Raw genomic sequence first — 12,092 nt, 5'->3', positions numbered from 1 at the left:
CCTTAGCATTAACCGATTCATACCAGGTAATGTAACCAAACTAAAACAAAACCAACGACAAGCATTCGATTACCATTCATTATAAGAATAATCATGATTATAACGGGTTTTGAGTAACTCAAGCCACTCTATTTGGGGCGGAATTTCATTAGCATGTATCAGATTTGAAGCATTCCAGACTAACAATTCAACAGTACCGAACCATCCGATTGATGCTGGTTTAACTACCAACTACCACGGATATCAAATCTGGGGTATTAGTGAGCAAATAAGGTTTATATACGAGGTGTGGGGTAAGGGAGTATGGCCCAGCATTGTTCCCCCCCCCCCCCCCAAACCTTTCCCACCCCTTTCCACTTTCAAATTTCTTATTACTTGTACGCAGTGAAAGAATTGTCTGTCAGCTCCCCTTGACAATTCTGTTGCCCAAGTAAAGCGGTGTTGTCATCTACCACCTCCTCTTCATTAGAAGTTTTGCGTTACGAGTCTTGCGTGGATATTAACTTGAGTTATTTAGATAGGGTCTTATTTTCAATAGTAGTTGTTAAATCGAAATAGGTAACTTATTGGCCTGCTAAATACCATTTGTCTTTACGTTTACGCCCCAATATTGTAAGATAGGAGTATTGGTTAGAGCCTTTAATTAGGTCACCTCAATATGCCTGGAAACAAAATTACATTGACTAGACAATCTCCGCTCGAAAACAACAAATTTCTACTCCAAAACTATAATTAAGAAAATTGTGTATTACTATTATAGCTAGATTGAGACACTCGTTTCCAAATCTTCAATATACTGGAACATTAGGATGAATCAATTGTGAGTCGTCCAATTCTCTTCCTTTTATTCAAATATCCATAGGTGACATCAACAATCGACTGCTTGTTCAACTACTGCCCTAGAGGTAGTGAACCCAGACAAAACGTTATAACAGTCTTCTAGACGTAGACCAAAATGTACACTATAATGGAAAAGAAAGGCTTTGTTGATGGTAAAATGAGGAGAGAAACGGTTTATCTTGTAAAGAGTGGTTATCAAGGAACTCTTAAGTCTAATACAGAATATTGAACAGTGTAGACAAATGCCGTCTCGATTATATATCCCTTATAGGAACTTACGACCACGATATGTTCGTAGACGATGGAGTCTTCATGTTTAGAGCATTTACTTAAAATGGTGAAAAAATCGTTCAAGTCCAATATGTCATTAATTTCACTATTCTAACAATCTATATAGTCCATAGAAAGCGGTTATTATAAAAAAAAGAATCATCCGAGCAACCACCAATATAATTGACCTTGTCCAAAATCAAACGAGGTCTCTGCTCAAGCCAAAGTTTGCCGAATAGCCGATGGGTAATGTCGAGAAGGAAAATCCAACAGACATGCTTTGAAATCGGCAAATGAAAATAACGGTACGACTAAAAAGCTATTGTTAACTCTTGTTTGCGCTTTTTAGTCAGCTTGTTAACTCTTATTTGCGCTTTTTAGTCAGCTTGTTAACGCTTGTTTGCGCGTTTTAGTCGGCTTGTTAACTTTTAATTGCGCTTTTTAGTCGGCTTGTTAACTTTTGTTTGCGCTTTTTTGTCGGCTTGTGTTAACTCTTGTTTGCGCCCTTTAGTCTGCTTATGTTTACTATTGTTTGCGCTCTTAAATCGGCTTGTGTTTACGTTTGTTTGCGCTTTTTAGTCGAGGGTTTTGTTTGGATGTGTACAATCCAATCAAATCGCTGCATTTAGTATTGATACAAGAAAGGTAGCTGTTGCAGTCAATGTATAAGTACGAAGTTCGTAATAACTTGGCATCACCTCCATGTCATTCGACCCGACCAGATCTAACGCATTATCAACAACCAAACCAACATCACAGAATCATCCAATTTGAACCAATCAAACTACCAACTATTACGGCTACCAACATCTACCTACCTACCAGCTTAGCTTGGCATTGTGAAGATACGTTAGAGGAAAGAATTGCTTGAAGACATTGTCTATTAGTAATTGTCTTATATTGATACCTTAGAGTAATAATAGAATGATGATCAAACATAATTTCATGTCTACTTGTTCAACAATAATCTATTTCCTCAATTTAATGCCCTTTCAAAGGCGCTTTCCAAATTTGGTGTAGAACAATGTGAAACAAATTGGCTATTAAGTGACTGGTGAGAAACAAGTATCTGGTCATCTCCAACTAATGGTTATAATTTTATTTTGAGAACAATACCAACATATGCATACGTTATTAAAAAAAAACATCATCAAAAACAGATTTAGCTATATTGGTAATTTGTGATTACATATACTTTGCCTTGATTCGGGTGATTATCAATCATGACTCAAAGTTAGGTCTATGAGCAATGACGTTTCTGCGGTGGCCGGGGTGCTTGCTAGGGTTTTAACTAGTTTATGTGTGAGGTCTCATAAAGACTCGATACATTTCTCTACAATTAGGCGTTCATTTTGCGTAAATTCGTATAGCAGTTTTCTTACACCTAACGAAAAGTATATCGAACTTAAAAAGTTTACGTAATGTTTAAAATTGACACTAGGGGTTTTTAGTTAAAATATTCAGATGGCTCCAAAGACACATTTCTCTAGCTTAAGGCGTAAATTTTTCATAAAAACTTTTTCCGACATAAGTAAAATTTTAAATACTTTGAGGCAAAATATCTCATCGGATTTGTAGCATTCGAAGCCAAGATCCATTTTTTTAAAATGTAAAACAACTGATTCCTTTGGTCGAGGTTTGAAATCCTTACGATCAAAGTAGCCTAATGGAGAGTCAATTTAAAGTTCTGTACCAGTTCTAGCCCTCTCACATCTTAGTCTTCTTAAAATTGAATAATTTCCCATAAATTCAAAAAAGGGCAAAATGAACCATATCGAATCAATTAGCTACTAATAGAAACGTTTTCACTGGACAAAGAGTTAATTTTATTGGAGAAGTATAGAGGGGATAGCTTTGCTCCATGTAGTTAAATAGGCCGGAATTCTGATTTATCATAACAGATATAAAAGACATTTGCTTTCCAACGTCACATAAGGTCAACGTGTAAAGCACGTGACAACCTTCTTCTGGATTTCACTATGGCTGCCTCTCTGAGTATTGATGCTCAATGAAAACTTGGATCAACACCCAGAATGAAACTGTTGGTGAATTTTGAGACTTTGCAAGCTCTGTACTATAAGCAATGAGGTTGGTAGATTAAACAAATCGTCGTTAACAACTCAATGAAAATGTCTCTCCGTCTTCTTTCAAATTTATTTTGTAGCCGGGCTAACTTCGATGTGGGTTGGCTCAGATAAAAACTATCTCTGAATCTTATAAACTTTATTACATCATAAAGAAACACCCTGTAATATTAATATACACAATTAATAACAAATATAATACAATTAAAACATAAAACACCGAATATTATTATCACAGTAAGCTAAATAATAATATGCACATAATTAAATATAGAACCTTATGATAAATTAATATGGATAATATATAGGCCTACAGAGAATGTACACATGAATACTAACTCAAAGATGGGGTGTTTAGATGATAACTGATGTTATCTTAACTTATATTATTTTCTACAACTGTAATTAAATAAAGGATTATTATTATACAAATTAAAATGTGGTGTCTTAAATGGTGAAACAGAAATATTCAATATGGCTGCCAGATGCTATGCATAGCTAGAACATTACTACATTTCTCTTCTTGCTATCAAAATATAGTCACCCAAATACTGCAATTACCCTAGATAATAACCCAAACACACATACCTGAAGAAAAATTGTTCCAAAGATAGTAGAACTTGGTAGAAAATTTAGGCGCCAAGCAGATATATATTATTTCAAAAGATTGAAAAGAAACCACTCCGTTTTGTATCCAAGGTCCAAGTGAAACTATGGAGATCTAAAGTGATGAAAACTCACCAGCAACTCACTGGCCTAACTACCCTAAAGACAGTTCAGCCATTGTCCAGTGAGACCAGTTTGAATTAAGAGATTAGAGAGAGCAATAGTTAATGTTAGTAAGGTTAATATTTAGTAATTATGTGCTCTTTAAATCATACAGATGTATTATAAAACCAGACAACAATTAAATTAAATACCAAGTTTTGTATTTGGCACCCTATCACAATTTTACAAGCTGAATGAAAAAAAAAAAAACGACTAAAATACAGTTTTTTTTAGCAATGTGGATTGTGATAAGTGTATAACAAGTTGTCAAAACCAGTCTAGAATTTATAGTCTCAAAAGTTATAATGATTTTCTGGTTTTTCTTTGAACTGATTTGAAAATTTAAATTCAAATTATGTTTGGACTACAATTTAAAGGGACAGATGTGCCATTTTTTTGACCAATTATACCTTAGCCTCAGAAACTGTTTTTTAGCTGAGCCAATCAGTAATAATGTTCACAGCTCACCGTTGAAATTTGAGCCTTTAAATCTATGTGAGTCCAGATTTACCTGTGTTTGAAAGTTACAAAGACAAGTCGTCTTTTCTTGAGACACTGCCAAATAGAAATAGGAAAAGATATTCCAAGTTTGAGATATTTTTGAAAGAATTGTGTGATTTTCTTACGTGCGATAGGACTGGAATCAACCTAAAATGGTGCATCTGTCCCTTTAACAGTACTCTGATTTGCTGTTTATTTTATAGTGATTAACCAAAATAGATCTGATGCAGAGATATTCAAATTTATTAGTATACAAAGGTCATACATATTTTAAAGAAAAAAATACCATTTTTTGTTCAAGTCACCATCAAATAAAACATATTACACTGTGGTTTAAGAATCACTTTCTCCTAGGAGGAGGGGTCAACTTTAATATATCATTATCATATTTGTATTGTTAGTATTAATTGACCCTTAGTATTGATAATGTGTGTTCAAATAGCTTTATAACTTATTGTCTCCTGGCGACACAACTAGCCCTTATTTACATCAACATACATGTAATTATTGATTTATACTTTAAAGTAACTCTGGTAAATAATGCTGACTGATAGTACTTTCTTTTATTTTATATTGCATTATGCCTTTTTTATCAGGTCTGTTTTGTAATACATTATTAGTATTAAAGTATGATTGCTTGAACATTTGAAGTTTCATTAGCCAAAGTGCAGAAAATAGGATGTTAAACTCCATAGGTGTCTATTGCCTGGTGTCTATGACTGATTCATGTACCTGGTGTCTATGTACCTGATGTCTATGACTGATTGGTGTATCTGGTGTCATTGACTGATTCATATAGCTGGAGTCTATGACTGATTTGTGTATCTTGTGTCTATAACTGATTCGTGTATCTTGTGTCTATGACTGATTTGTGTATCTTGTGTCTATGACTGTAACATACTGGAGCAGAAACCTTTATATATTAATAAATATAGTCAACCTACTGATCATTGTGACTGATTTTTTAAGATGTTACTATGTGGCACATGAAATGGAAACATTAGGTGTGATTAAAGGGACATTCCACTTTTTTTTGTAGGTCGAAAAAATTTTTTGCTATAATTTGTAAAACTGTACACCTATAGAATGTATCCCATAACATATCTGAAGTTTTAACTTAAAAAATCCAGCCATTAATCTTTCAACGCCAAAACTTTACAATGTGCGTTATGCTTTTTGGTAAGCTGTTTGAAAACTACTATAATGCCTAATTGTAGAGAAATATGTCTCTTACGTTTTCTAAAGATTTCAACTACATATAAAGAGCCATTATAAAGTCTTAACACCAAAACTAGGTCAAACTGCTTAAATAACAATTAGTACTCTCCGTTTTTAATTAACCCTTTTAAAACAAATTCAGTTTGATCAAGAAGATACATAGATATAAATAGGATACTTTAGAAATATTTTCAGGTATAATTTACAACGTTTTTGATAATGAAAATGTTTCACAAAAAAGTGCCCCTTTAAAGAATTTTTTAAATCAAGAGAAGGCAGTGTCACTTTAATGTTAGGAGTACTAATCTCCAGATCACTTCGAGACCCAACAGCCATTGTTTAAAAAAAAAAACTCGAAAAATGACTGGATCTCTATTCTTTAGTCATAATGGCTTAGATCTTAAACAAGAAAAGAGAAGAACAAAACGATAGACACAGGCCCTTTTATCTTGTATTATTTCCATTTTGAACAAACCCATATCATATGATCCCTAATGTGTACACTACTTTATAATTGTGACAAGGGTCCATTGGTACCCCTAAACAATTTACTCTAAATATTGTTGAGGACAGTCAGTTGGCATTATCACAATCATGCACAACAACAATTACAAACTCTATTGATCTATTGCTTTATGAAATATGTTGGGAAACGCCTAACTCACTTCTGCCCCTTATAAAATATGAGATGGGTTCAAAGTTCAATACTGTGATATATTATAATTTGAAAAATCTAATGTGACTTTCTGCAACTAAAAATATATACTCATTTTTCACAAAAAAATTGATTTCTGAAAAGTGTTTTATTTGCTATCATAATATTCATTCTTGCCTCTTTTCTTCATTTGTCCAATCAGAAGAAGAATGTCTGAAAAACTTCCTAGAATATCAGGAAGCAGATTTCCTTATTTCATTTCTGATTATTTTTTCGATTTTCTGAAATCGCAGTCAACATAAATGATGAGTAAGCTTATATTTTATCAAGAAATATGACTTTAGGCCCCTTTTGGTTTTATTGGATTGATAAGTACTCAAGTCCTTTTAAAAGAAAGAAAAGTTGAAGCATTTGATTGGTTTAGTTGATACTAGAGATATAAATGGTAGATATTTATTGAATTGTATTGAAGTGGAATAATAAGGATGTTTACTCCAGTATTTTTGTTGTATTTTGCTTAGAAAGAAAGAATGTTTACTAATAACCCAAAAAATGTTTAATAACAGAAAAAAAAGTATATATAATATTTATAAAAGTTTGACAATCACAGAGGCATTTTTAGCTGAAGAATGGTAGGTGACAACGAAAAGGTATATTTTGATTGTCATGCTGTATATTGTTTTTGAGGATAGCAGCATTAAGTAAAAAGAGTGTGATACAATCAAACATGCTCTTCTTTTTTTCTTTGAGAATATTAGTGACATTTTGGAACAATCTAAATGAAAAGTTAACATATCCTGGGTGACCGCTTGAAACCTCTTATATGCCATATTTGGTCATTTTGACTTTTTAGTACCGTTAGAAAGCTCGTAAAAGCGCGGATCTTGTGATCAAAACCTTGTATTCTTAGCTTGATTGTAAGTAACTTTAAAAGCACTAATTAAATAACACGTATATAAACAGTCAGATTTAAAACCTCGTTAAATATTATATTATACAAGGTTCAATGTTCCTTTTCTGCGGATGAAAATGAAAAACCTTGTATGCTTGAGTTTTTGATCTCAAATTGTTATATGAGGTTTATATTTTCAAAGAATAAAAAAACCTTGTATAGCGGTAAAATAATTAAAATGATTTTAACAAAATACGCGTACAAATAGTTTTTTGTGTTTTTCTAGAAAAGTAATTCTGCATCATATTGTTATACGAGGTTTCAAGCAGTCACCCAAGATGTACACATTGACTGACTTCTGTATAGGAGAGATAATTGTTTCAAAAGAGATATACCAAAAAACTCTCATATATTCACTCTTTTTAGACAACAAATGAAATATCAGAAGTTATAGAATGGCAAAAACAACAATTACATAGAATATAATAATTTCAATTGGTTGGAAATAGAAAAAATAATTGATTGAAAAAAGTAAATAATTGCATTGTTAAGAATAATTATTATTCCAACTACATAAATTAGTGGTGAAAATGCTAATTAAAATATACAGCAATCATTATTTATGACAATTGTTTGAGAAAAAAACAACAAGTTTTCAATTAATATTCATTACAAAAGAGGTTTTGATGTAGTTTTTTTAGAAGTTTTTAAACAGGTATAGTTGTATAAGGTTTGATGAGTGCAACAGATTTATTTACTGTGTTTGAAAATTTTTCAATAGAAATCATCTTAAAGGAACTGATCCCCATTATAACAAAATTCCAAAGAAATGTTATGTGTCTTTGACTTCTCCATTGCTCTAGTAATTTTGGCATTCCAGATAGAAAAGGTGCTAGCTCACAGTCAAAACAAAATTGAAAAACTTGCTGATTAGATTAGAGTCAAAAGACAGATTAGAGTCAAAAGAGTGAAAAGACAGATTAGAGTCAAAAGAGTGAAAAGACAGATTAGAGTCAAAAGAGTGAAAAGACAGATTAGATTCAAAAAACAAGAGTCAAGAGTCAAAAGAAAAAGATTTTGAGAAGATCGCTATGATTAAAAGGTCAGGCTCGCTATTTTCAAGGTCGGTTTTAGTCGTGAATATATGTAAATAGTCTTCAAAAGTACTAGATTTGTTGAAAATCACATAATTCCTTTAAAAATACTTCAAACTAGGAATTTTATTTTCTTACTTTTCTATAGATGTCTTTTCTATATATAGCGTAGTCTTAAGAAAAGACTAGTTGTCATTTTAACTTTCGAAGATGAATAATTCTGGACACACATGGATTTGAAGGCTCAAATTTCAATGGTGAGCTGTGAACACTATTACTGATTAACTAAGCTTAAAAAGTAAGGTATAATTGATATGATGGTGAACCTATCCCTGTAATATGAAGCTGATTATGTTGAAAATATTTTCGTTAAAAGAAAATTCAAGCCCTTGTTTTATACATGTAAATTTGTATAAGGTCTTGATAGATGAAATGTTGAACTTGATCCTACACTTTCAAATAGTTCTCTGAATCAATGAAGCAGGAAACACATCATCCTATTTGGAGAGTTCACCAAATTTATAGGGCTCTTTTTTTTATTAAATATAATTAAACAGCATTAAGAAATATATGGATCAATTCCTTTAAAGAAATGAAATAGTTGATAATAATAGGTTATTCAATATAAAACTATTATGAAAGTTAATGATAAGGTAATGTTATTTTACAAGAACAAGCGTCTTAATATAATCGCAGCATTATTAATATCACTTTAATTGTGTACTAGTTTGATATGGCCAGAATAGGTATTATATTTTTATTATTATCCAAAGTGAAAGGGGGTATCAATGCCATTATTTCTCTCTTTATGCCTTTGGGTGGACAAATAAAATTGAAACTATAGGAATTGTTCAAGTAACTTTGATGTGCTTTAGACATGAAACTATTTGAAATTGAGCAAGCATGTTATTGGGAGTAGGTTTACAATATCAGATTGTGATATTGTGATATGTAAAAAAAGAAATAATTGTTTGAAAAACGAGTGACAATGAGAGCTATGGTTGTGCACGGCCGAATAATCTTTGAGCTGTAGCCTATAGTGTCATTGTGTTTTATTATGTTGCGGTTATTTTTCCACAATATATTTGAAAAGGTAATAGTGCTATTGTGTGGTGTAATGTTGGGTGAAGCCATCCGTACCTGGGAAAGTTTTTTTTAAAGCTCCGGTGTTTAACAGGTGTATCAACTAGCTTCATGAACTATTGACTACTTCATACTGATTTATTGACTTATGACTTGTCATTTTCTGATTAAGTCTTCTGTTAATTTGAACAGAAAATTATCAAGTGTACAGTTATTCTTGACAGAAAATAAAGTGTTATTAACAGATGATTATTACAATTACTGTTAATATAGTATATATATATTATATATAGTGGTATGTTGTTATTAATAGATATTTCTGTGTTGAGGTACAATCAACAGTTTATTATTGATTACCAGTCAGATTAAGATATCAGTGATTATTAACAGAAAGTCAGGAAGTTAAAAAAAAATCTGTTCTTTATGACAGAATATTAAAGTGATTATATTAACAAAACTAAAGACATCAGTGACAATTAACAGAAAGTCAGGAAGATCAAAAATTCTGTTCTTTGTAACAGAATATTAAAGTGATTTTATTAACAAAACTAAAGACATCAGTGATTATTAACAGAAAGTCAGGAAGATCAAAACTTCTGTTCTTTTTAACAGAATATTAAAGTGATTTTATTAACAAAACTAAAGACATCAGTGATTATTAACAGAAAGTCAGGAAGATTAATAATTCTGTTCTTTTTAACAGAATATTAAAGTGATTATATTAACAAAACTAAAGACATCAGTGACAATTAACAGAAAGTCAGGAAGATCAAAAATTCTGTTCTTTTTAACAGAATATTAAAGTGATTATATTAACAAAACTAAAAGTGATTATAAACAGAAAGTTGGGAAAATCAGTTCTCAAGAATAAAAAATATTAAAGTGATTATTAACAAAGACATTAGTGATTTTTAAAAGAAAGTAAAAAATAGTTATTTATGATAACAGAAGATAACAGTGATTGTAAGTCATCTTGTGACAGTATCATGACAAATTATTCAGGTGAGAAATATTTATTACATTAATCAGACTTGTACAAGGAAGTGACAAATTGAAAGTAGATATTGTCTTTGAAGACTTTAAGATTATGTTTAGTGTTCTTAAAGGGTATCACTTTATTTTTTTGGACAATCTTTATATCATCCAATACAAGTCCCTCTTCCAGTATTAGTATTAACTACCATTTTGAGTCTATTACCTACATATACTAGGACTGGACAGCAGTATAAGAAGAGCTGAGATCCTCGTAAAACTTAGCTTTCACTCATTTTGAATACACTTGTATTAGATTTTGCGAATACTTGACAAAACATGTATAAAATGATATCCCCCGTGTCTTTGGCTATATGACTTAACATTGATTGCAATGCACTTTTGTTGCTCACTCACCAACATCTATAGTTTTCGCAGCTCTGCTAGACAAGACTAAATATGGATTCAATTTGAGTAGTTAAATTGTATTTGGTTGTTTGATATAAAATATGGGAATCTATAAAAATGTGGTTTTTTTTTCATAAGAATGGAAAATCATTTTTCTATTGTTCATCAAAAATAACACTTAGTTTTTCCCATATTCAATATTTTAAGAAATAACTAATAAGCTTTCTGCCTCACACATAAATCTATAAACGGTTAAAAAAAATATCACTTGAATTAGCTTTTATTTTCCTATTGTTTACGTTCAGTTCATACAGTACACCATGGTATTGGATATTGATAATAGAATTCATTTATCCTTTTAAAGGGTAAAAAACAGTACAATAGAGCCATTAAAAGGTACCAGAATCTACACTTGAATATAATCCTGTATTGTTCGATTTATTTGAACAATACCCTTATTAGATGCATGTGGCTAAGTATCTAATGTTGTTCAACTATTAAAACTCCATGTACAATTGTCGTATCTTAAGGCCTTTTTCAAGATTTGGCTCTTAATTAAGAGGGGTTTATTTGTTTGTTTGAAGCCAAGTTAATAGAAAAGCTAACTAAAATGGACTGAAAGATAAAAGTTAAGATCAATTGTGGTATTGAATTTAAAAGCTGTTCAAAGGACAATCAATATACTATTGTTGTGAGGTAGATTGAATTGTTATGTACCTCTATTTTATATAAAACGTTTATATAAATATCACTTTTTCTATCAATGATCTTTTTCTCTTTTTACCAGTCATAATAGGCAGAAATACCATTGGATAATAACACTGTGAAAAAGAATTCTGAAGAACTTAAAGGGTGTGGGGAACCAGGAAAGAAACTAATAATGCATTTAATTGATGCATGTTAAGACCTGCAAAAAAATATAAATATATAAATTGTAACTAATTTCATCAAAAATCCCAACCCCATTCATTGCAGATTTGTTATGATTATAAATGCACAGGAAAATTTTTATGCTTGGATAAATCTGATCAAATCAGGTTAAATCTGATTAGAAAAGGAAAAATCTGATCAAATCAGTTTAAATCTGATTAGAAAAGGAAAATTCTGATCAAAGCAGGTTAAATCTAACCATGACCGATAAATCAGGTTAAAATCAGCTTAAATCTGAATCAAAATGGATAAATTTGATCAAATCAGGTTAAATCTGATCAGAGCAGGAATTATCTGATCAGAGCAGGATACATCTGATCAGAGCAGGATACATCTGATCAGAATAGGTTAAATCTGATCGGAGCAAGAATTATCTG

The sequence above is a fragment of the Lottia gigantea genome, assembly GCF_000327385.1.
Source record: "Lottia gigantea unplaced genomic scaffold LOTGIsca_38, whole genome shotgun sequence".
Lineage (NCBI taxonomy): Eukaryota > Metazoa > Mollusca > Gastropoda > Lottiidae > Lottia > Lottia gigantea.
Note: the sequence above shows the minus strand (reverse complement) of the source record.